Source organism: Pseudophryne corroboree, chromosome 5 (genome assembly GCF_028390025.1).
Source record: "Pseudophryne corroboree isolate aPseCor3 chromosome 5, aPseCor3.hap2, whole genome shotgun sequence".
Lineage (NCBI taxonomy): Eukaryota > Metazoa > Chordata > Amphibia > Anura > Myobatrachidae > Pseudophryne > Pseudophryne corroboree.
The window spans coordinates 352,209,936-352,237,886 of NC_086448.1; the positions used below are offsets into that span (position 1 = coordinate 352,209,936).

The 27,951-nt window shown below is 43.2% G+C and overlaps 1 long non-coding RNA gene across 1 annotated transcript in view; it reads right to left on the minus strand.

Moving 5' to 3' along the window:
* LOC134929051 (uncharacterized) overlaps positions 1-27,951 on the minus strand; it is a 116,828-nt gene that overhangs the window by 22,749 nt on the left and 66,128 nt on the right. Inside the window, exon 2 of the long non-coding RNA XR_010178238.1 lies at positions 21,473-21,601. This is a non-coding gene — a long non-coding RNA (uncharacterized LOC134929051). The remainder of the gene's footprint in view (positions 1-21,472; positions 21,602-27,951) is intronic.

A 27,951-nucleotide genomic window follows, 5' to 3' on the forward strand; every position in this document is an offset into this window, starting at 1 on the left:
AGGATACTAGAACTGACACTGGGCAGAACTGTTACTGGACTATTGTACTGTAATATACTGGTCACCACAATGCAGCAGCAAGACAATGAGCACTGATGAGGATACTAGAACTGACACTGGGCAGCGAGAACAGCACTAGACTATTGTACTGTAGTATACTGGTCACCACAATGCAGCACAGATAATGAGCACTGATGAGGATACTAGAACTGACACAGGGCAGCGAGAACAGCACTAGACTATTGTACTGTAATATACTGGTCACCACAATGCAGCAGCAAGACAATGAGCACTGATGAGGATACTAGAACTGACACTGGGCAGCAAGAACAGCACTGGACTATTGTACTTTAATATACTGGTCACCACAATGCAGCAGCAAGACAATGAGCACTGATGAGGATACTAGAACTGACACTGGGCAGCGAGAACAGCACTGGACTATTGTACTTTAATATACTGGTCACCACAATGCAGCAGCAAGACAATGAGCACTGATGAGGATACTAGAACTGACACTGGGCAGTGAGAACAGCACTGGACTATTGTACTGTAGTATACTGGTCACCACAATGCAGCACAAATAATGAGCACTGATGAGGATACTAGAACTGACACTGGGCAGCGAGAACAGCACTGGACTATTGTACTGTAATATACTGGTCACCACAACGCAGCAGCAAGACAATGAGCACTGATGGGGATACTAGAACTGACACTGGGCAGCAAGAACAGCACTGGACTATTGTACTGTAGTATACTGGTCACCACAATGCAGCAGCAAGACAATGAGCACTGATGGGGATACTAGAACTGACACTGGACAGCGAGAACAGCACTGGACTATTGTACTCTAGTAGTATACTGGTCATCGCAATGCAGCAGCAAGACAATGAGCACTGATGAGAATACTAGAACTGACACTGGGCAACGAGAACAGCACTGGACTATTGTACTGTAGTATACTGGTCACCACAATGCAGCACAGATAATGAGCACTGATATTGAACTGATATTGAGCTTTCCACTCAGAGAATGTAGCCACGTCCTCTCGCTATCTCGACAATGCACGAGTGAAAATGGCGGCGATACTCTGCTCTTTATATGGAATCTGAATCTCGTGAGAATCCGACAGCGGGATGATGACGTTTTCCCCCGTTCGGGTTTACGGAGTAAGGCTGGAAGAACCGAGGCTTCCTCGGACCCGTGTAAACCACGTGAAGTTCGGGGGGGTTCAGATCTCGGAGAACTGAACCCGCTCATCTCTAGTCACAGGCAAGTGCTGTTTGTGAAACCATCATCAGGGGCATCAACCTTATGCAGAGCGGTGCGTGGTTGGTTTCTACAGTGACCTCTGCTCTTGCAGTCTCCCAGTTACAGTGTTAAAAAGGCACATTGGTTTTCATTCATTCATAGATTTTATTTGAACAGAGTGCACTGTGGATCTCATTTAAAGTTGCAAGCACACATAATTGCAATTTGTGTTAACAACCCTACCCCCCCCAAAAAAAAAACAACTGAAAAAACAGCATCTTTGCGTCCTGTTGTTGTTGCATACACAAACCAATGCTGCCTGCAACTCACTTCTATTCACGTGTTTTGATCTAATGAAGCTGAGGTACAGTACGTGGTTCCACTGAGAGTTATGGTACTGCTAAAAATTGCAATGTTAACATTACACAAAAGTACAAATCTTCACTAAAACCTAAGTAGCCAATTCGAAAGTGCTTCTATCCTGTGTATGCCAGACTACCAAAGCAAATGTGTGGTCAGTTCAATTGAATGGATTAAATGTGGGCCTGTACATTATTAAATAACACTCATTGCCTGTAGACTGGAATAAACATCTATCGTAGATAGTGTAGGTTAGCAACCAATAAACACTGTATACAGTAGCAGAAACTGTTGTACTATTGTTATCCTTGTTTATCAATGCTATAAATATACTGTATTGTCCTGCACTGTACTGAAATCTCCTATTTTTCCCCCCTCTACTTCAGCACTGTCTATTTTTTTTTATTATTACAGTACCTCTCAGCAGCAGAGATAGATGGTTGAATGAAAACTGCACTCTGGTTTTCTTTACTATTTACTAGCTGAAGTATCCGGCGTTGCCCGGTTTTACATTTTCCAGTTACTAAGTTATCAATGAGTTGGATGTAACTGTCGACATATTACAAATAATTAGTAGCTTACTGTAGTAGCTCTTCCAACAAACCCATGAGGTGGCTGCCTAGTGTCGCCAGCAGCCCTGCTCCCCAGCTTTTCTTTCTGTTCAGTTTTTTTTATCACTTTTCATTGAAAGATGGATTTAAAGTTTCCCTTCTGTTATCAATGTTGCTATTCCAAGGCTTTTGGATACACAACATTTTTTGTCTTCCCACCTCCATTTCTGTCAGTTATTTTAGTTCATTGATTTATGGCTATTTCAGACCGTTATTACAGGTCAATGAATTATGGTTATTACTGTCAGTTATTACAGTTCATTAAAGTTATCATTCAATTTCATCCAATGGAAGGCCCAAAACAGGCTCCCTGTGTCAAAGTTCTGCATACAGTACACCAACATGAGGTCCAACCAGGACTCCAACACCCTAGTGTGTCTTCTGGAATCCAGTTTTACTCTCTTTGAAGTTTTCTTCCAAATCCATTCAGTGAAAGGCCCAGAACAGGCTTTCTGGTTCAAAGTTCTGCCCGGTACATTCCTCCGTGAGGGCCGACCTACTCCAACCCCCTTATATGTCACTGGGTTTCAAGGTTTTCTGTGAAGTTTTCCTCCAAATACATCCAGTGGAAGCCCCAGAACAGGCTCCCTGGGTCAAAGTTCTGCCCGGCGCATGCTGCCAAGAGGTCTGACAGGGACCCCAACCACCATAAAACCTGTCCAGGATCCAACTGGACCACCTCATGTTGGTTTCATCCCAATCAGTTCAGGGGTGTCTGAATGCATAACCAAACAGACAGACTAATTAATAAGATATATTTTTTTATTAGTGCTGCATGACCACCCTGTGCAACATTCTCCCTGTGCAGAATCTTGGCCCCATGCAGTATTATCCTTGTGCAGCATCCCCCCATGCAGCATTCCGCCCCTATGCAGCATTCCCCCCAGCACCTGTGTAGCACCCCCCATGCAGCATTCCCCCTCCCTTAGCCACCCCCCATGCAGCATTGTGCCCCTCCCTTAGCACCTGCCCATGCAGCATTCCCTCTCCCTGTGCAGAAGACCTGCCCCAGAGGACACACTTACCTGATCAGGATTCAATAATTTCTTGCTGGGATGGCTGCTTGCTTCTTACTGGGCTGACTGCTTCCTGCTGGGCTACACGCTGGCTTCAGGCTATATTTACAGCTCCTCTTCACATCACTATCCCCCGATAAGCCACACACCTTTTTCAATATTGGGTTCTGGCAAAGGAAACTTGACTCCCTATTGTTGATGGCAGCCATCTTTTTGTAGCCTGCTATGGGGGCAGCCATTTTTTGTTAGCCACTTCAGCTCAGCGGTACGGGAGAAGGAACATCTTCTGCGTACCTCTTGCAGCCAGGTGGACCAGAAATAATAAAATTGCACTGGCCCAAGGGGATATGGCACCCTGCCCCCTAGCCAGCGCGAACATTAGATGTATATATATATATATATATATATAGTTATGTAGTTTAGATAGATAGATCGATTTATACATATTAAATTAGAATGTCAGTTAAATAAACTATTACCAGGCAGTTGTCTCTTCCAGTTGTTCATGTGCAGCTGCAACTGCCTCCGGGGGAGGCAGCAGAGCAGACAAACAGTGCTACTGCAGCTTGCTATGCTGAGCTTGCAGGCAGCCAGGTCACCTGCATCTGCAGCAGGGAGGCAGAGAGTAATGCAACGTACCATGTCAACATTTTGTATGTGTCAACCATGTGATTGTAAACACTGTGTACCAACTGACATTTTGTTTGTAGACATTTTGTACCTGTCGATATTTTCACACTTGACATATTGTATGTATTGACATTTGTAACTGTCCACATTTAATGCTGTTTATATGAAGAGCTAATATTTTTTGTTCTAATGACAATTAGTGAATCTTGCTATGACACTAAACATTTATAGAACTGTGAAGAAGTAGTCCTATGAATATGTAACAGTATTACTAATGGTACAAATGGTTTCACTGTCAGAGGTCCTGATGCAGAGTTACAAGTAAGAATGTATTGCTCGAAAGAAGAGTACAAACTGTATATATTCTCCCATAAGCATGTTCATGTTTTGCTGCAAATCGTCGCTTGTCATCATCATCATCATCATCAATCATCATCATCATCATCATCATCATCATCCACATGCCCTACACAGGTGCAAAAGATAAGCCTTCAAACAGACACTTACATTCTAGTCTGCTTAGCCAGGGCTGCAACTAGGGGCGGGGGGCTAAGGGGGCATGTGCCCCGGGTGCATGATTTGAGGGGGTGCCGAGGAGTTACAGAGGAACAGGGTTTTTTCTTTTTTTTTTAACCAGCAGTGCTGTGCTGCTCCAGTAAGGCAGCAGACGGCTCCCGGAGCAGTGTCTCTGACCCACCTGTCTGCCCACAGCTGGCTTCGACGTTGTGCGGGTGAGCTCCAGTACCTGGGGTCTCTCCTATGCCGGCTACTGTCTATTTCTCTCTTCTTTGCCGTGCTGTGAATAGCGTGTGGTGCACCGTGCAAGCTATAGAAGTGAGCTGTTGGTGCTGTGTCTTTAAGCAGGCTATGATCCCAGCTGCCTGCTCAGCACCAACCGATAACAAGCTGCCGGATACGGAAACGCTGTAGTGTAGTGATATATTTTTTTTCTCTCTAAATTTTCAATAATATGATTATTTTAGTCTGACAGGGTTTGTTTGTTTCCATTTTGGATGTTTTATTTTAGGGGGGGGGGGGCGGCAAATTACCTCCTTGCCCCGGGTGAAGAAAATCCTAGTTTCGGCCCTTGCTTAGCCTGCATTAATGTGAACATACTCTCACTGAATTTTGTCTGTGTGATAACACTCCTTTACAGCCCATCACGTATACAGATGTGTCCATTATTACCTTTCTGAAAACAGAGCTATGGTAGTAAATTTGGCATGACATATATTCCTTGTGCTTTTGTGCCGTCATATTGTGCCGTGACAATTCGTGACAATTGATAGTTTCACCACTGGGTGGCCAGTGCATCACGTAACATAGCTTTGCACTAACATTGCTGTTAAATAGACACTGTAATCAGTATGGCCAGCTTTAAAGTCTAATTGCTAATTGTGTAGGTGTGAAAATCTCAGTGTGAGAGGCCTTTGAAGTAGACTCCTTGGGGGTTACAGATTTTATCCTGGCTGGGGGATGTTACTATCAGTGACGTGCCCACCGCACGTCCCTGCTTACTACAGTATACAGTATGTTGCTCAAAGCACAGAGGTGAATGAAATCTAAAGTGAAATTAAATAATAAGTTAATAAAAACCTTAGTGCTATAGAGTAAAAGAACATATTATAAGATTTTGCAATGATAAAATATTTCCAAATAAAGGGCCTCATTACGAGTTGATCAGACGAAGATGCTTTTTTCAGCCCATGCGACAAACTAACCTCCGCCTATGGGGGTTGTTTTTTTTCCCATACCAAGGATTTGATCACTTGTGCAGGCCTGTTATGGTAAAAAATGTTGTGCAGTTTCTAAGTAGTTCTGGACTTAGGGGGTCATTATGACCCAATCGCAGCGTGTTGTCGTTCGCACAGCTGCAATCGGGTCCCTACTGCACATGTGCGACGGCCGCTATGCGCACGCACGGCCATCGACGGGAAATGACGCTGGAACCGAAAAAAGCGATCGCTGCAATGATCGCACGAAGATTGACAGGCGGAGGGGGTACCTGGGCATCAACTCGCCGTTTTCGGGGGGGGGGGGGGGGGTAAGAAAACGCGGGTGTAGTGAGAGAAACGCAGGCGTGTCCAGGACGGGTGTTTGACGTCAGAGCCAGGACTGAACAGGCTGAAAACGTTGCAGCAGGTAAGTAAGTCACCGGCACCCCTGCACTGAGGACACCGCCGGCACTGCCAGCACTCCTGCAATGAGGACACCTTTTGCACTGCCGACACCCCTGCCCTGCCGGCACACCTATTGCTAGCACTCATGGACTGAGGACACCTCCCGCACTGCCGGCACTTCTACACCGAGGACACTTCCGGCAACCCCATACTGCTGGCACCCCTGAATTCCTGCAATGAGGACACCTCCCGCACTGTCGACACTGCCGGCACACCTGCACTGGGGATACTGCCAGCACTCCTAGACTGAGGACACCTCCTGCACTGCTGGCACCCCTGCACCGAGGACACTTCCGACACTCCCACACTGCCAGCACCCCTGAACTCCTGCACTGGGGACACCTCCCACACTGCCAACACTGCTGGAACCCCTGCACCGAGGACACTTCTGGCACTCCCAAACTGCCGACACCCCTGAACTCTTGCACTAAGGACACCTCCAGTACTCCCGCACTGCCGACACTGCCGACACCCCTGCACTGAGGACACCACCGGCACTGCCTGCACTGCTGACACTCCTGCACTGGGGATACTGTCAGAATTCCTGCACTAAGGACACCTCCCGCACTGTCGACACTGCCGGCACACCTGCACTGGGGATACTGCCAGCACTCCTAGACTGAGGACACCTCCCGCACTGCTGGCACCCCTGCACCGAGGACACTTCCGACACTCCCACACTGCCGACACTGCCAGCACCCCTGAACTCCTGCACTGGGGACACTGCTGGAACCCCTGCACCGAGGACACTTCTGGCACTCCCAAACTGCCGACACCCCTGAACTCTTGCACTAAGGACACCTCCAGTACTCCCGCACTGCCGACACTGCCGACACCCCTGCACTGAGGACACCACCGGCACTGCCTGCACTGCTGACACTCCTGCACTGAGGACACTGCCTGCACTGCTGACACTCCTGCACTGGGGATACTGTCAGAATTCCTGCACTAAGGACACCTCCCGCACTGTCGACACTGCCGGCACACCTGCTCTGGGGATACTGCCAGCACTCCTAGACTGAGGACACCTCCCGCACTGCTGGCACCCCTGCACCGAGGACACTTCAGACACTCCCACACTGTCGACACTGCCAGCACCCTTGAACTCTTGCACTGAGGACACCTCCCACACTGCCAACACTGCTGGAACCCCTGCACCAAGGACACTTCTGGCACTCCCAAACTGCTGACACCCCTGAACTCCTGCACTAAGGACACCTCCAGTACTCCCACACTGCCGACACTGCCGACACCCCTGCACTGAGGACACCACCGGCACTGCCTGCACTGCTGACACTCCTGCACTGGGGATACTGCCAGAATTCCTGCACTTAGGACACCTCCTGCACTGCCGGCACTCCTGCAATGAGGACACCTTTTGCACTGCCGACACCCCTGCCCTGCCGGCACACCTATTGCTAGCACTCATGGACTGAGGACACCTCCCGCACTGTAAAGCATGAAATGCCAAATATTCCATTTTTAAATTCTCTCCCTTTATTGACTTTTCACAGATCACCGGACATGAATCCTATCGAGCTAGTGTGGTCTCAAATAAAAAGTTATATTCGTTCTCAATGTAAGCCAAGGACAAAAGAGCAACTGATTGATGGCATCAATACATTTTGGAAAAACGTACTTACATTGGAGACCTGTAATAATTATGTAGACCATTTATTTTCTGTGCTGCCAGTGATTATAGAAAGAAATGGACAAGCCAGCTGCATGTAATTGGAATGGATCATATTGTCGACAAAAAGAAGGTCAACAGTCATTAGGTCGACCAATATTGGTCGACAGGCCATATGTCGACACATCAAAAAAGACAGTACGCAAACGAATAATGCATAGAATTTGCATAAAGGGCCCTTTACCTATCGTACTCATCCTTTCTGCAAATGCTTGAAATATCAAAATTAGACTACCTGCTTAAATTAATTAATTTGTTTTATTTTATCTGTAACATGTACTTCACCCTAGTATTACATTTGTTATGCAATCTTGAAAATTGTTTAAAAAAAAAAGTAGTCACCTCTGCAACACTGTATACTGTAATTGTGTATGGATTGTACAAAGCATCCAAGTGATTGCATTCAGTTTTGTCTAACTTACAGTATATTTATACTATTTAGTTGGAATTATTTTATCATTGCAAAGTCTTATAATATGTTCCGTTACCTTGTAGCACTATTAGGTTTTAATTAACTTATTCTTTAATGTCACTTTAGACTTCATTCACCTCTGTGCTCTGAGTAACAAATAACTCCAATTTTTGCATTAATAAACTGAGGCTCTGAATTGCTAAAAGTTCACTGTTTATTTCAAATTCCAGGACAGCAGCCCTTCCCCCACCCAGAATACATGTTACTGTGCTGTATCTCTATTCCCCAAGGAATATACTTCAAAGGCCTCTCACACTGAGATTTTCACACCTACACAATTAAGAACTGGACTCTAAAGCTGGCAATACTGTACATCAGAACGACCTGAATACAATCACACACACATAGCAATTTGGGCTGCTTTTCTAATTGATTTGCTGAGTCACTTAGAAATACAGCACAAATCGCTATGTGTGTATGGACTATAGCGATAGTGATGTGCGTCCCTGCATGCTTGAAAGATCTAGTCATCACCCATGTTTTCTCTATTGCAAACACGGGCAGTGACAGATCGCTCAGCACACATCGCTGGTGCAGCTCTGTGTGCTGAGTGATCTTGCTGAGCCCGTGTGATCACCGATATCGCTGGGCAGAAAACCACTCAGCGCATACATACTGAGTGATTTTCCGCCTGCCCAGCGATGTCAGCGGGAGTGAATGGTTTTGCATAGCAGGACGCTTCCTGCTGAGGTGTCCTCAGTGCGGGAGTGCCAGAAGTGTCCACGGTACCATCAACCAAGTGCAAGGAGGACATCTCCCGCACTACTGACACTCCTGCACTGGGGATACTGCCAGCCCCCCTGCACTGATTACACCACCTACACCTCTGCACCGAGGACACTACTGGCACTCCCACATGTATTGGAGATATATTAATACTTCACAATTAGCTGCCGCTGCTGATATTCCCGTGTGCCTGATGGATAAATTGCCCTGCACATATGGATGTCCATGTTGCTGCCCACGGTGCTGTTGGTGGCTAGAGGTGGGAGGAGAAGCCACCGGCATCCTTGATTCTGCTGACCGGAAGTCTGACCCGGTCACATGCTCGTTGCCAGGGGTTACATGCTCGTTGCCAGGGGTTACATATGCTTTTCGCCATAGGGGTTATATGCTTAGAGCCAGGGGGTTACATGCTCATTCTGGGTAGCGCTGGGTAATGGTCTAGTAATACCCCTGGCATCTGTCTCCTATAAGGGCCGTCTTCCATGCTGTCTGCATGGAATCTGCAGCTTCCAGTAGTAGGTAGAGCCTAAGCATCTATTGTGCCGGTGCCCCCCCAGGACTCAGCCATTCCGGCTGCAGGCTTATGGCTGATCAGGCCCTGGGTCTCATGTTTCTTCACCCACTTGTATGGCAGGCAGAGCACCCAGTGACTTATTATGGAGCACAGCCCAAGCACAGGACTGATTTGTGGCAGACAGGCACAGCACCCACTTGTATGGCAGACAGAGCACCCAGTGATTTATTATGGCAACACAGCCTCAGCACTGGACCGATTTGTGGCAGACAGACGCAGCACCCACTTGTATGGCAGACACTGTCGATCTTCAGACAGGATCCCAGTGAAATATATGTGGTATTGAAATACCAAAAATTCTCTCTACTCGCACCTTAACCACCAAACAATTGCAAAAAATGACAAGTATCAATAGTGCCTTTTAGTTAGTATCATAATTTCTATATTGAATCTCTGTGTGGAGTTTGTATGAACTCTTCATCAGCACATTATCAATCACAAGGAAAAATATTTTTTTAAACATATAGGCAACATTGAGCCAGGTACATGTTGGAAGTTAGTATGAGAGATGTATTGGAAAAATATTAATACTTCACAATTAGCTGCTGCAGCTGATATTCCCGTGTGCATGATGGATAAATTGCCCTGCACATACGGCTCATGGGGGTCATTCTGACCCGATCGCTGCTGCTGACCAGCCGCTGCGGGCCGTGTAGTAATGAGTAGCTCCCGGCCAGCACGCTAAAGCTGCGCTGGCCGGGAGCTACTCCTGAAGTTCAAAAGCATCGCCGCTGTGCAATACTTTTGCACTTCTGCAGGGGAGGGGGGGGCGTAACTGACCTGCAGGGCGGACTGGCCCTGTGCTGGGCATCCCCCACATGTCTCTGTTCCTGATCGTAGCCCTGCAAAATTTTGCAGGGCTACGATCAACTCGGAATGACCCCCCCATAGCTGCAATTTTGTTAGCAGATGGGCAAAATCATGGGGGTCATGCAGGCCTGATTGCACGCTAGGTTGTTTTGCTGAGCTGCGATCAGGACATAACTGCGCATGTGTGTGCCCCGCAATACGCAGGTGCGTCGCACAGGTACAAAGTGGATCGTTGCTGAGCAATGGATTTAATGAAGAATCCATTCGCACAGACAATCGCAAGGAGATTGACTGGAAGAAAACATTTGTGGATGTCAACTGACCGTTTTCTGGGAGTGTTTGGAAAAACGCAGGTGTGTCTATGCGTTTGCAGGGTGGGTGTCTGATGTAAATTCGGGGCAAACACTTTAGCCTGTTCGTGTCCGGAATTGACGTCAGACACCTGCCCTGCAAACGCTTGGACACGCCTGCGTTTTTCCAAACACTCCCAGAAAGCGTTCAGTTGCCACCCACAAATGCCTCTCCTTGCGATCTGCTGTGCGAATCGATTCTTCGTTAAATCCATTGCTCAGCAATGATCTGCTTTGTACCCGTACGACGCACATGCGCATTGAGGTGCATACGCATGTGCAGTTTCGACCTGATCGCAATGCTGCAAAACAACCTAGCGTGCGATCATTTCGGAATGACCCCATGGTTTTGCCCATTTGCAAATAAAATGCTGCTAGAATCAGGTCTAAACTACTCCCTCTAGAATCTCTTTATCAGACTTTCTGCTTGCTCAGTTTCTGAAAATGCCACCTGCTGTCTGAAAAGTGGTACTGCACTATATTTCAGAGGAGATACACATGGCTTGCCGTGTATATCTTAAGAGGAAAGCTTATCTCGTGCCATGAACGGCAGGCCATGATACTTTTTTCAGAAAGGTAATAGTGGACACATCTGTAAGTATAGGTGCGATCAAAATGAATGCCACTCTGCATTACGTGTACTTTTGTCCATCCATTTCGGTGGTTACAAATTGAAGCAAAATATGTTCTGCAATTTCAACCATAAACTAATTAGCAATCATCTAAATCACTCAGACATCTTTTCGGGGTTATCAGCCAGGTAATATGTATATATTCAAAATATTACTAGTGTGTTCTAAACTGGGTACACACTAGACAAATTTTGAACAATGTGGACGATAATGACAAATCGTTATGGCAACCATTCAGTGTTTACACACAATATCATTAATGATGCGCGCTCCATGGGTTGTTAATGATATTGTCTATTGTCCGAACATGTAGGTCAATCTGATGATATCAAAAGAAACTGCATATTTAGGGTTGTGGCAGGATGATGTCACTGAACGATATCATTAGCGTTTGCCCGGGAGATCAAGGGCAAACACTGATGATATCGCTTATGGATCATATCATCTAGTGTGTACCGAGCTTAAGTAGTATCTCTGGTTCACAGCTCCTGCAGCACATAGCATACCAGGCAGTTGTATAAGGACCTGAAAAGTATGGCTGCAATATTATCTGATGGTGTAAATTGGAACTGCCCAAAAATCAGCTCTGCTTTGCATTTTTTGAGACATATAAAAGAATACTACTGAAATATACACATCACATATTTAACTTCTAAATTCACAATGGCATTTGTATACTGTAGATACAAACTTCGTTATATGTTAAAATGTATTAAAAATTGCTACTATGTTTCATTCAGTAATTATAATGATCAAAGTTTGCTGTTATTATATATATTTGTAATTCTTTTGCCACGGTTTTCTATTTGCTTTTATTTATGAATAAAGAAAAAAAATCCACTGCTCCGTTTGCTATTCCTATTCTTTTTTTAAAAAAAAGGCTTCTTTGCCAGATTCTTTAATGTAACAAAGAATAAAAAATCAAAGTGTTTATCGAAACCCTGCTTATAAAATCATGCTGTCCATTCCTGGAAAGACAAATCCATCCTGTGTGTTTTAGATTATTTCTTTGACACTTTTCCAGCTATATATATATATTTTTTTTTTATTATACAGCTTTTTTATTTTTCGTTGTTTATTTTGTCCACACTCTATTGCCAAAGCAACAGTGAAAGCAAATTGTGTCCCAGCTTTAATATAACAGGTGTAAAGAGCCTAATTTTATTCTAATACACTTGGGAGAATGGGAAATATTTTGGACATACAGTAATGTAAGAAAAAAAAATGATTGAAAAATGTAGATGACTACAGAAAATGCTCTGTTTTAGGAAAGTTATGTCTATGAGTGTCTTTGTATGGATCTTATTTTGTAATATTTTTGACTATTGTAATTAATAAAATATGTTAGTTAGAACACTGTATGTATTCTCAAGACAGTCAAGTTATGCCTGGTATGTTGGATCGTTCATTTGTGAAATTGTTGTCCTCTCCATTAAATATGTAGTGTGGGATGTAGCCGAAAATGTAGTAAAAGCTCTGAAAACTGAGATTTATCACCAATACCATAACTAGAGATTTTTGTGCCCTGTACCAGAAAGTGCATTGGTGCCCCACATATTTTAAATAGGGAGAGTGTGCGTCTGACAAAGGGAGTGGTCTCATCAGGCCTGGGTCACCATACCATCGCCAGTATATCAGCAAGGTAGGTGATTCCCCTTCTATGGGTGTCCACAACACCCATAGAGGGAGAACAGAACCTGTACGCTCGCCACCAATCTCAAAGTGTGGCGAGTGCAGCGAGCCCACAAGTGGTTTCGTTGCGCTCGCCCCGTTGCCAGCAACCACCACTCGGGATGCGGATGCCAGTATACTGACCTTCGGCATCTCATTTGATGGTATACCATACCGATCCCTTCACATTACTCCAACACAGTAATGTGTGGGTGTAATGTAAATAAGGGACACTACTGTCCCTAATGTCACGTGGAGAGACATCATGACATCTTTTCCAGTCCCAAGAGACACTGTGGGACATGGGGGAGCCAGGAGGGGGCAGAGGACAGATGTGCATGGCTGCAAATTGCCACATGCCACGATGCATGCACATGTATGTGCCCATTTATAGATGTGGATGGACTTATCTGTAAGTGCCCATATGTGGCAAGCTCTGGATAATGTAACTTTCTGGACCTCATGCCCAATAGGCAAAGCCATCTATAGTCATCTATAGTCCTTAGAAAAGCATGCACTGGCCAATTGGCTTGCATGCTCATTGTGACTCCTGGTCATAAACCCAGAAGGCAATACTTTGTTGGGACAGCTTTATACCTGGCTGGTAAATATTCATGCATACCGGCAATAAAAATGGCTGGTAAAAATTCATGCATACCGGCAATACAGAGAGAGAGTGTTTGGGGACTTCAGCACTATTGGTGTGAGACCCCTAGAGTCTTCAAGAGGATCTTCGCTAATAGTAACCCCCCATTTTTCCCTTAGTGCTTGATATGCACACCGGTACTTAGGGGGCCCCCTGGACTTAAACCTCAAGCAGTAGGGGCTTACACTATAGGCTGGAGAGCCCAGGACAATGGATGGAGGAGTCGCTGAAGTTTAGAAACAGACAGGAGCACAGAGGGTGAAGTCAGCACTGGGGCAGAATCTCAGCCAGAACAAGTGAAGCTCCGTGAAGGTGACTATCAGGCACTGAGAAGATGGTATGCAGGCACTGAGCTGATGGAATCAGGCACAAAGTAAATGGTATATCTAGCAGTCTGAGCACAAGTACACTGGGAAGGCAGATGAATGGTTAACACACTAGGCTGGAGGTAGGTGAAGACAGGACAGGAACAGGACACTGACAGGCAGGAAATCTGCCAGAGTATCCAGAGAACCAGCAAGGCTTGCGCACAAGGACCAGTGGCTAATACGCAAGGCAGAAGCTATAACCGGCAATGATAGCTGGGATGACATATAAGAAAAGCACTCTCCAATGGGGAAAGCCAGTCTGGGAGTATTTAGCTTAACTGTAAACTCTGTGCAAATGCAGTGCTACACGTACAGCAGCTCCACTGACAAGTAGCGTCAACTTTGCTAGCCAACCAGGGATGCTTTAGCTGAGCAGCGCCCTGGTGTCTAGTGATAGACGGAGACCAGCGGCTCTTACGGCCAGAAGATGTGACATCCCAGTGGCCAGGCAATGACTGGAACTCATAAGGCGAACAAACCACTCAGTAGCTTGTGACAGAGAGAGAGAGAACACACAAGAGTACATATACAGAAACACTTATGCATTGCCACTGCTGTTTCCCGGGGAGATTACTGTATATACCTTATTTTTTTTGTAACAAATATTAATCTTTAAATGCAGTACACTTAGAAATTAAGGAATTGAGGAATGTCATTTTAAGGATTATGTAGAGTGCCTACCAAAGTAATTGTTATCATGATACTATGAATTAACATATTGTTTTTGATCTCAATTACAGTATTGTGGATTTTTTTGTGTGATTTTGCAGGATGTACTAAGCATTGCTAAAGCAATGTGGTACATCCCCGCCTCTTGTTAAGTAGATACCAGTGTTAATAACGCTAGTATATACAGTGCCTTGAAATGTGATTATAATCGCAAAGGACAACTCTCCTGATAACAGCTGTCCTTTGAAATAGAAGGTCTTCTGGGTGTAGGACCCGGGAGTTCTTCTATGTATGCTCAGAGTGACGCAGCCTCCGCGGGGGATGTTAGGAGGGATCCGATTGGATCTCTCTCAAAGGAAAATGTGAAAAGAAGACAATAGGCTTCTATTGGGTAACATCACCCAAAGATGGCGTTACCAACTGGGTCCAAATTAAATGTATTGTATTCCATAGCTTGGTACATATGGAAATGCGGGCAAAACTCAGAAAATGGGATTATCAGGGAGTCTGTGGCATTTTCAGCTTTAATTCATTCTGCCCACTGTGTTTTACATCAACATTGTATCCTCCAGTTATGTGATTAGACTGTAGCACTGAAACAGACACACTATATGAACTTTATGTTGTAGATTAATCTTATGTCACATGAAAGACAAATTTCTTTTTACCCACTGTTTTTAATGAAAAACTTCAAATGCATTGAAATAACAGCATGCACCAATTATTATACTACTTTTTCTCTGTGATATTCACAAAGTGTCTAACTATCCTGTTGTCATTGCATCAGCATTTTAGCAAAATTATAGGTTTTGTCTGTGAAGAGCTTTTATATCAGAAGATATTACTGTAAGATAGGCATATGACGTTATTTGATGTCTATTTTGATAAATCCATATTCAGCTTAAAGGAGAGACACTTACATACTCTTTAAATATTGCTAAATAACTTATTAGTAAGTAAATGAGTATCTTTTGATAATTTTACAGTGGGGTTACAGATCATCAATTGGTCATAATAGTGCCTTTCAATTACTGATAAACTCAGGGTTTAGCAACATATTCCTTGGATAAATCATTTCATTATCCTATACTGATATTATATGAAGGGCGTGTTCTATATTTTCGCTAATAGTGGCAGATTGCGGTTAATTACAGTACACCGGTTAACAAAATGTTTCTTACTCTTTGTCACAAAAGTGAATATACAGTAGATGTATCTGATAGTATTTTCTGTGCTGAATTCAAACATCATTTTAGAATGTCTCTATCACATAAGAATTTTGAGTTACACCCAATTAAAGTTTACAATATTACATTTATTAACAATACACACAGATATGTCCTCATACATCTTTGCTGCAGTCATATCAAACACTCCCACTTGTCTGCCAGCTCGCGTGAGAATCTTCTGGCACCAGGCATCTTTTTTACTATTTTTTTTTTCCAAAAATGCATCTTAGTTGCATGAGGAGACTGTGCTGATTAATTTGATATGACAATTGCACATCTGTGTAGCTTTACATGTTCTGTACTGCTCCATATACAGACTCATTGCTGACTGCTCCAAGATTCGCTGAGAAGAAATCTAGGTGCAAGGCTAAAACATGGATTTTCAATTACATGTTACATCTCATGGTCTTGTAAGATTTTAAAAGATTGTCTACTATTTCTTCGTAGTTGTCTGCCTTATGTTTGCCTGACAAGTTTCAGCAAATACTTCCATGCAGCATTTTTAGCCTGATTCAACTGACCATCAAAACTGTCATGTTGAATCAGTTCTCTTATTTGAGGTCCTACATAGGTCCCATCTTTGGTCTTTGCATCACTGATCCTCAGAAATGTTATCTTAAGATTGTAGATCCAAGTCCACTTCAATCCATTGCTTTAACAAAGTTCTTCATACTGTAAAGGGGGGTACTCACGGAGCGATCGCTGCTTAAAATCTAAGCAATCTGACTAGATTGCTTAGATTTTAAGCAGTGATCTCTCCGTGTGTACCCCCACAGCGATAGCGATGCGCACCCCGCGCATCGCTATCGCTGGTGCCAGATTGGCCTAGCGGGTCGCTCACTTCACCTGCACATTGTGCTGTGCTGAGTGGTGGGAGAGATGTGTGCTGAGCGGTTCGCTCAGCACACATCTCTCCCCACATCTGCCAGTGAGTACTGGCCTTAAGACCAAGCTTTATATGAAGTGGATGTAGATATACTTTTTCCATATAAGCAAGCAGTATGCTGACTACATTCTTCTTTCCTGGGGTTAGTGATGTTTGCTTTGGCACTGCTTCTGAATGTCATGATTTCTCTTGTCTATCTTTTCCCACTCACAAAGAAATCAACAAAACTTTGTGAAACCAAGTTGCAGACCAAGCAAAAGAGCAATTACTTCTTAGACACCACAGACATTCCATTTGTATTCTTTGCACTTGATTTTATCCAGCAGGAGTTTTATATTCGCATACAGTGTATTTATTTCATATCAGCAGCATTAGCCGGTGGTACTGATGGAAACATTTTTCCATTGTAGAGCTTATCCTTGGTGACTCAACTGTTTATTATTCTGTACCCTTCTAAACGTATACTAGTCTTCTCAGAACAGTATGATTAAAGAAAACAGTGGAATTTTACTAATTAAAAAACCCTCCATAAATGCTGCATAAATAGGTTATATATTGTTGAAATATAGTCTTAAATAGAGTATATCTTTAAAATGATGGGCGATAGGAAGATTCTTAGAAGATTTTTGAAAGCAGCAAAGGAAATACATATACAGTATGGTACTGCCTGAGGTGCCCTGTGACAAAATCTTAGTTTGCCAGTGTTATACAGGTATATCTAATAACCTGTATAACTGCGTGCTGCAGTCATGCCAAACAGACCCTCTTTGCATGTCATGTCCAGTGAGACAATACGTTGTAGTTGCAATGGGATGTAACTAGGATGCACCAGCAGACTGCTGATTAATTTGATATGCAACACTTATTTGTGTGTGACTGAGTCTCTGAATCTGTATACAAAGTGCAACAATGTAGCAGCCAGAGTTTTTTTCCAATGTAAGTTCCATTGTGCTCCGTATACAGACTCAGTCACATATAGGGTGGCCAATCTTGGGATCGGGATTGGCGGGATCCCGGGATTTTGTCCAAAAATTGCCGGGATTCAATCCTGGGATTGGGGCTTCCAATCCCGTGGATTTCTGGATTAGGAAACCCTTTGTTTTTTCAATGCTGGGAAGCATTGAGTTTTCTCAGGAGGCTCAGATGCTGCCTGGCTCCACCTGCTCTTCTTCCTCTGCCCCCAGCTATGCACACTGCGCAGCATGACGTGGAATCAGAGGTCACGCTGTGCAGCCAGCCGCCCACCACTCGGTACTCAGTGCCTGCACCACCCCAGCCACAACTCAGCAGCAGGTGGACCCACCCTCCAACCCAGGCAGCTGAGGATAAGTAATGTGGGACTGGGCAGGGCGAGGCGGGGCAGCGGTGGTGGACAATGCAAAAGAACCAATCATGAGTATACCGGGAATCCTGGGATTGTTAATTTTTCAATCCCTATTCTCGGGATTGAAAAAATGGCCACCCTAGTCACACACATAGATATGCAAGTGCCACATAGCAAATTAATCAGCACATTCTTCTGGTGCGTTCTAGTCACTTTGCATTGTGACTAAGATGCTTTTTTGGTAAAAATATATACCTGATGCTATCAGAGTTGCACAAGGCCTGGTGGCTCACTTGCGCCAGGCATCTGACGCTGCGTGGCATATTGAGGTTAGATGTATGAGAAAACATCTGTATTTCAATATTGGCTTACTGACTTTTAACCACTTACCTGATGATTTATTTCGCCGAAAACTGCTCCGAAATTGTCATTTTTTAAATGAGAGAATTATGTGAAGAACATGCCATTAACCCTATCCCTAATGATTTTAGTAAAAACAAATGAAAAAATTTTTTTTTAAAATATTTTTCAAACATCGAAACATTGATCGGAAACATTGCGACCATCGAAACATCGGGAACATCGCGATCATCGCAGTTTCATTTTTAAAGCCGGGGCAGCCTGCAGGTATACAGGGGGGGGGGGGGGTCTGGGGGTGGCTTGGGAGGGTTCATTTACTCTCCCCAGCAGCTGCCATTGTCAGCAGCCGCTGGAGTGGGGTGATCCTGCTGTGCTGACCGATCAGCTGTGATCGGCAGCATGGCAGACACAGGGGTCCCTCTGACAGCAGCAGCGGAGGGAAGTTTATCTTCCCTGCTGCTGCTAACACTCTCTATCTGACTGGTCGCATCCTGTGCGACCAGGTCAGATAGAGCACTTGCAGGCATGGTCGCATCTGATGCGACCATGCCAGGCAAGTGGTTAAAGTGCTACATAACCATAGTTTAATGTACCTAAAGGAGCTTCTGATTCCATAGAACACTACTCACTTTCTTCACTCTGCAGATGAAGGGTTATTAGCATTTATTAGAATTGCCCTTAATTAATTTTTGGTTAAGCTTTTAACTTTCTGGCTCCAACTCTCTGGAATTTGTTTCCCTATACCACGGATCTTCAATCTGTGGCCCTCCAGCTGATGTGGAACTACACATCCCAGCGTGCCATGCCACAGTTTTGCTATTAAGGCATGGTTGCAGACCCATGCCTTACACAGTACAAGAGGCCTTCACTCTAGAATTCTTCAAAATCAGACTCAGAACCTACCTGTTTACACAAGCATTTCACTAATGTCCCTTTACAGCAGTTTCTAAAAAAAATGCAACAGAAATGTTTAACTTTCTTTTCTGTAATTTATGTATAATTAATTTTAGTTTTTAGCTTGGTTTTTTTCTAAATAATAAAGTAAAGCACTTGAAGTCCTACTGTGAGAGGGGTATTATTATTATTATTATTATTATTACAGGTTGAGTATCCCTTATCCAAAATGCTTGGGACCAGAGGTATTTTGGATATGGGATTTTTCCGTAGTTTGGAATAATTGCATACCATAATGAGATATCATGGTGATGGGACCTAAATCTAAGCACAGAATGCATTTATGTTTCATATACACCTTATACACACACAGCCTGAAGGTCATTTAATACAATATTTTTAATAACTTTGTGTATTAAACATAGTTTGTGTACATTGAGCCATCAAAAAACAAAGTTTTCACTATTTCACTCTCACTCAAAAAAGTCCGTATTTTGGAGTATTCCGTATTTCGGAATATTTGGATATGGGATACTCAACCTGTATTATTATTATTATTATTATTATTATTATTATTATTATTATTTTGATTACTACTACAGTATTAAATTCGTCATGGTTGGGCAGTATCCTTTTTAGGGCTCTTTTTTGCCAAAACCCCCACCCCCACCCCCAGATTATAATAAATAAAAGAAAAGAAAAGAACACAACACACAAACACACAACTTCAACTACAGTAGGTTGGGATATAGATCCCCACCAGCCATAAGTCAGCAGCCAATCAAACCATCATGTTGATTGAACAATGGATATACAGAATACACACGTCTTTAACAGCTACTATATTGTGAAATGCAGGCAGTTCCTGGTAACTTGGAAACTTTCTCAGCTTTATATAACAGAGTTATCAATTCTGAAACAAAAACAAAACTAAATGAAATAATTTTAAAAGCCGGGTTATCACAAAGGGTTAAAGTATAGGTATCTCTGGGCCTAATTCAGATCTGATCGCAGCAGCAAATTTGGTAGCAGTTGGGCAAAACCATGTGCACTGCAGGGGGGGGGGGGCAGATATAACATGTGCAGAGAGAGTTAGATTTGGGCGGGGTGTGTTCAATCTGAAATCTAAATTGCAGTGTAAAAATAAAGCAGCCAGTATTTGCACAGAAACAAAATAACTCACCCAAATCTAACTCTCTCTGCAAATGTTATATCTGCCACACCTAGGGTTGCCACCTCATGCATCATCGATTACTGGAGATCCACCCCCCAAATCCCAAATTTGCCCCTCCCCCAGCGGCACCAAGCAATGTTCATGTAAATAAAATGATGTACCATATTTATAAAATATTTTTTGACGTACAAACAGTCTAAATTAAACAGTATATATAATAGTCGCCGTTTGGCTAAATTAGAGGCATTTGGTGCCTTACCAACTAGATTGTGTGAAAGACGGAAGAGCCATGAAAGTGGAAGTGTTGCACACAACCTAATCAATTTCAAGCTTCAACAGGTTAAACAAACAAATGCACTACTAAAAGGTGTCTGTTAGTGATTAAAAAAATACATATATCTATATACAACCTGAGCCTCTATTTGTTTCATGCAAGCTCATTATATTATAAATACAGTATATTTGTGACATGCCTGTCAGCTCTCGTTGCTCTTCTCACATGAGCCGGCCGGCATTACTTCACATCCGCAGCCCGGGGAAACGCTGAGGAAGAGCTGCAGCTTCGACTCAGCCTGGGCTGAACACAGTCTCGTGAGATTTGATGTCATCATCTCGCGAGACAGTCACTGTAGTTCACTGAGTTCCTCGGCTGCCAAGGAGCACTGCTGGTGCTCCCAGGGTCCCCTTATTCCTGGAGAATCCAGGAATCCTGGTGAAGGGAAAAGCCTCCTGGAGGGTTGTCACCAAATCCTGGAGAATCCAGGAAATCAGGGAGAGGTGGCAACCCTAGCCACACCTGCAGTGCACATGGTTTTGCCAAACTGCTAACAAATTTGCTGCTGCAATCAGATCTGAATTACCCCGAGTACACATCCAAAGAAGGGAAGTCATCACGTTAGACCCTTTTGAGAGCTTTAAGTTTAGGGGATGTTACTTGTTTACTTACTTGTTAGCTGGTTCTTTTACCACCAGTCATGTAGGCTCATAAATCATGACAATTTATTGTCTGTCATCGCTGGCCACCTGAATTTTATTAGCTATTTCTGACACACATGACGACCTTCAGAAATGGTACCTGGTTTGAATATATGAAAGATGTTTTATTAATATCCATACTTTTCAATGAATACCTGGATATACAAAGAACTAGATAATGTAGCAATAAGCACTTCCACATTAAAACCTAAACAAAAAAATGGAACAGTATAATGAAAATACATGTCAGTCCAGAAGCACACAACCCAGAAGGTAGAACTGTCTTTTTTTTCATGCAGCAGCATCAACAAATATGACGAAAAACCACAGAAGTAACCAGCAGATATTTTTTGCATTTATTTTAGTTGTCCAAAAGCAGTGAAGGAAAGCTATAACCCTACAATTCAAATATAAAAATATAATGGTACTAATAAAGGAATATTAGTAACATTTGTAAAGTTTTACAGAAGAAAAAAGTAATTGTATTTTATTTTTTCTTCATTCGCTTGTGTGATTATTTTATTTTATTTTTTTAACAATTTTTTATTGAGACATCATGGATTGTTCAAAGAAGTACAATTTAGGTACAATAACATGTACAGTTGAAGAATATATACACAAAAGTTGTACAATGAATTCTCATATTATCACATTAAAGCATAAAAAAAATAAAAAATAAGATGAGATAACACAGGACCAACCTATATCTTTAGTTTGAGGACTGGCAGTTATGGTGGTTTCCCCCAAGGTTTTTTGTAATGTTCACAACCACACGCGTGACTCCAATGTGTGAATACATACTGTATTCACACATTGGAGTCACGCGTGTGGTTGTGAACATTACAAAAAGCCTTGGGGGAAACCACCATAACTGCCAGTCCTCAAACTAAAGATATAGGTTGGTCCTGTGCTGCCAATCTGGTTTGGTACCACGTGGTGTTTTTTAAACTATTGTAGATTTGTAATCGCATAGTGAGGGGTAGACTGGAAATATAGGAATCCCATAGAGTGAAAAAACAACCTACTTGATTACCCTTATCTACAATGGCTTCCACCCAGTCCATCCGGAATAGATGGTGCAATTTAGTCAGAAACAATGGTATCTGTGGAGGCGTGCTATCTATCCAACCCTGAAGTATCGTCTTTTTCCCCGCTGCACTGAGGGCCAACAATAGTTTTTTACATTCTGATGGCATCCGGAGATCAGGATCAATGATACCCAGTATCGCCCATTCAGGAGTAAATGGCACAAAATGTATTTATGAGATGCCAGAAGTATTGCACAATGGGACATGCCCATAAACAATGAAAAGTATCCGCCTCACTTTGATGGCATTCGGGCATGAGTGTGTCTCTGACGTTCCCATATGAAAATGTCGCAATGGGGATAAATAAGTGTTATGATATACATTTAGAAATAATTCGGTGTACATACTCGCAGGCAGGACCTTTCGGGAATACAGTAGGGCCTTTTCCATCATGGATATAGTCAGTCTAGAGAAATGAGTCAACCATTTGGACATGCCGCCCGTTATAGTAGCATGATCCAGTATTGTTCTTAAGAATGTATAGTGTATAGAAATGGCTTTATGACCAGGTATGGGATGTAATAAGAGACTGTCCAGTGATTTTTCCAGTCCCCTTCCGAAAAGTGTGTCAGAACATGTAAAGGGGTGAGCAGCCATGCCGTCCAAGAATTCAGGATTTTGGGTTAATGGTAGATGTAGAGAATGATATTGACACAACTTCACGTTATGGCGTAAGATGTGCCACATTCTCCTGGTAGACCATAAAAGCGGGTTCGACTTGATATGGTCTGAGATTTCCTGATCATGTTGATGGAGAAAACACGTCAAGTCAACGTTCGTCAAAAAATTTTGTTCCATGGACGTATTCATGTAAACAGAGCTGTTTTGTAGCGAATCCTTCAAATGTCTCAGAAGTGCAGCCTGGTTATAAACTACCACATCGGGGAAATTGATCCCTCCATTGGATTTAGGCTGGGCAAGCTTATGTAATGCTATGCGTGCACGGCCTCCCTTCCAACTAAAAGTTCTGATGAGTTTATTGATCAATTGTGTGTCCGTTTTCATCAGTAAGACAGAGAGTGTTTGTAGGAGGCATAATAGCTTTGGGATAGCTTCCATTTTGAGTAAATTGGCTCTACCCAAGTACGACAATGGCAAACGTTCCCATCCCTTAATATCTTCAGTCAGAGTACGTATTGCATTGCCCACATCAAGTTTATATAATTCAGAAATGTGCCTCGGCACTATAATGCCTAGGTACAAAATATATGTTGATACCCAGCGCAACGGGAAACGTGTAGTCCAGTGTGGACACGTAGTATTGCCATATAGCAGTAGTGCTGTAGATTTGTCCATGTTAATGCTAAAGCCCGAAATTTGGCAAAATAATTGAATTTTTTTCTAGAATAAGATGAAGAGAGTGCTTGGGGTCAGATATGTAAAGAAGAATATTGTTGGCAAAGGACGATAACTTAATTTCCTGCCTGCCCACTCTTATTCCCGAAAGGCCGACCAATCCTGCAACGTTCGAAGCAGTAGATCAAGAGCTAAATTAAACAATAATGGTGATAGAGGGCATGCCTGACGGGTGCCCCTCTCTAAAAAGAAACGTTGACCCCTGATCCCATTTTTCAAAAGAGAGGCAGATGGCTTATTGTAGATAAAACGAATATAGTCAATAAATCCGGGATCAAAACCTCTTTTCTTCAACACAGTAAACAAGTGTGGCCATAGGACCATATCAAAAGCCTTATTGGCGTCGAGGCTGAGGAGCATGTTTGAATCTGTACATGGAGATTGGGATGCTGCCACTGCCGCTAGTGCATTTCATGCATGTCTGCCAGTCACAAACATAATTTGTGTTGTGGTAAGGATATCTGGGAGAATAAACTGAAGCCGTGTCGCCATTATTTTGGCTAATGATTTATAGTCAACATTCAGTAAACTAATTGGCCTATAAGAGGAAAGGAGGTTCGTGTTCCTACGAGGTTTAGGTATGAGGGTGATGAACGCTTCATTAAATAAAGGAGAAGGACAGCTTCGTTCATGTATAGCCTGAAACAACTCTGATAAAGCTGGTACAATGTGAGTTTGTAATGTGCGATAATAGTCCCCTGACAGATCATCAGGACCAGGAGATTTACCATGGGGCAGGTTTGAGATGGCATATTTGATTTCCTCCTCTGTTATTTTGCCCACTAGGGCCTCCCTTTGATCCGTAGTCAACGGAGGTATCACATTGTCTGTAAACAATTATGCTTGTATCTCGGCTTCCACCGGTGTAGAGCTAAACAGGGATTGAAAATAAGTCTGAAACTGCGCTACTATTTCCTGAGATTTGGTAATAATATGACCCGATGTGGGGTGATGAAGAGCGGTTATAGTATGTTTCTTGTTAGGAGGTCGGGAGATAACTGCTAGTAACCTACCTGCCTTATTACCCCATCTATAGAATTTGTTTTTGGTGTAATCTAGAGAGTGTTTCGCCTGAGTCGCTAAATACGTTTCAAGCAAGCGTCTCGCCTGTTTGTATTCAGTAAGAGCGGCATCTGTGGGGTGGAAGTGTAGGTTTGGAAAGCCATAGACATCGCTGCCTTTAATACAGAGTATTCCGTTTTAGCCTCTTTTTTCCCCCGGGAAACATAGCTAATTATATGACCCCTCATAACTGCCTTAGAGGCATTCCAAAAAATGTCGGGTTGATCCCAATATTCTATGTTTTCATCGACATAATTAGTCCAGTGGTATGTAAGATATAATTAAAATCTTCAGAGTTAGCCAAATATTGTGGGAAGCACCATATATGATCCGTTGGGTACATGTGAGGGTGAGCTAGGGCCAGAGTTACAGGGGCATGGTCAGAAATCAATATGTCAAGTATGTCCACCCTACTAACATTGGAGATTTATTCATCGGCAATTAGGAACTTGTCTATACGAGATAGAGTTCCGTGGGCCAGTGATAAATGGGTGTGTGTTCTGTCGCCAGGATACAGCAGTCTCCATGGATCAGAAAGGTCTAAAGAATCTTGAAAAGCCATTAAGTGTTTGCTATAAGGGTCAGTGGTCCTTTGTAGAGTCGGTGATCTATCGACTGTGGGATCATCCACCATGTTGTAATCTCCTCCCACTTTGAAGGGGACATTTATCCTACTTTGGAGAGCATGACCAAGGTCCTGAATAAATATATGTGTATTAATATTCGGGGCATGCAAATTGACTAGAGTAAATTTATTATGGAAGAGCTCGATATCCAATATTATGTATCTGCCTTCAGGATCAATAATTTCTTCCAAAACAGTTACAGGAAGGTTTATTCTGAAAAGTATGGCTACTCCTCTGGCTTTTGTACGAAAAGGAGCAGATATACAGGACCAAGCCAAGGAGCCTTTAATATATTTTCTTCGCCCGTCTGCCAGTGAGTCTCCTGTAAAAAAATCACATCAGGGTGAAAACGTTTGGGGTGCGTGGCTACACGACGTCGTTTGACTGGGGAATTCAGACCATCAACATTCCAGGAAATGAATTGTATGGGTTTTGGAGGCAGTACCTTAGATGAGGAAGTAACAGCAGATGGCGTGGCTACTCAACCCCAAAGGGGCAGGGAAGTGCCTGACAGAAAATCAACATTTTTAGATAAATGAAGGTGGCTCCCCCCTCAACCCAAGGCTTCCACATCAAATTTTTTGTAAAAGCATAAACAACACGGTGACATAAAATACATAGCATGACAATATTGTGTGAAACATTAACGATAATATACAATGACTCATAACTCCTTTTTCTAAACTTTTCCTATCAACCATAACCATGGTGGGCACCAACTAGGCCTAACGGTGCGCACACTGAACACTATTACTAGTATCTATAAAACTAGTAAGAAGGGATGCTATACTTACAAAGAAAAGCAAAAAACAAAAAGGAAATCAACAAATCCCCGCCCAAGGTGAGAGTACACAAGCTTCCGTGACCATGACGGACCCGTGACCAATAGACTAGCTATTTGGCGACCTGTGTGTCAAAAAATGCGTCTTCGCCACCTCTAGATCTGTAAAAAAAAACTTGGTTTCCATTTTCTAAGTCCCTTAGTTTAGCTGGGTACAATAAGGCAAAGCGAATGTTTTTATTATGTAAGTAGGAACAAACCTCAGAGAATTATTTTCTCTTCTGAGCCACAGCAACTGAAAAATCTTGAAATATCAAGATTTTATGGCCCTTGACAAGCAATTCCCTGTTTTTATGGTATGCTGCCAGAATTTGGTCCTTGGCCCTATAATCTAGGTATCGGGCAATAACTGGACGAGAGCGTTTCTGTGCCCCATCTCGTGATGCTCCTAACCTGTAAGCTCTCTCAATATATGGGACCTCGATGTCATCTATGATCCCCAGCAAAGTGGGGAGGTCTACGCTGAAATAGGAGGTAAGGGCTGGACCTGCCAAGGATTCTGGTATACCTATAAATCGAAGGTTACTCCTACGTCCCGTATTTTCCAGGTCCTCCAATTTGTCCTGTAATTGTTGTTTGAATTTACCCTGGGTAGAGACCTCCTCCTGGCAAGAGTTGGTAAGGTCCTCGACATCACTCACTCTCGCCTCTAGTGTTGAGATACATGTTGTATGTGAGTCTATGCGAGCCAGACCCGCATCTAAGAGGGATTGGAGGTCATCAAATCGCTTGTCTAGGAGAGGCATAAGGAAATCCAAGATTTCTCTAGCTGTCAAGGGAGGAGCTTTATCTCCAGTTAAGCTAGATGTTTCCACCCCAGGACCAGCAGGAGAGGGTGGACCCGACTTAGGGGGTGCTTCTTTCCCCTTCCCCGCTTTATAGGAGGTGTTCGATTGTTTTGGAGGCATGTTTTTGTCAAGGTATTTGTCCATACCCTAAGGGATATGGCAAAGAGAAATTGGTGCCACCTGAAACCAATAATCTAACAGTCACCGATAGCAGTAACAAAATGCAAAAGATATAGGCTGGGGTTGGGCAGTTGTGTGAGACTAAACCAAGTTAGTTAGAACATAGTTAGGACATAGTCCAGTTGGGCAGCATCCCTACAAAAAAACTGCAGCCATAAAAACATTGATACTACATCTAGAATAATGAAGAGTGCCGCGGGGCGATGTAGAGCGACCCAGTGATAACTTAAAATAACTGAAAGACCATTAGCAACACCATGGAAAGTCTCCAGCAACAAACTAGAATGAACACAGGTGCATATAGAAACATGTGCTATGGAACAATCTGAGATGTCAAGCAATACAGAATAGAAGTGCCTGAAAACAATTAATAAATGTCACATATAGCCCTCAATGGAAGAAAAATAATAAACATCACATACAACCCTCAATGGGAGAAAAATAATAAACGTCACAATTACAAATGGTGTAAACATAGATAATTGAATTTCAAAGTGCTTCAGAGAGTT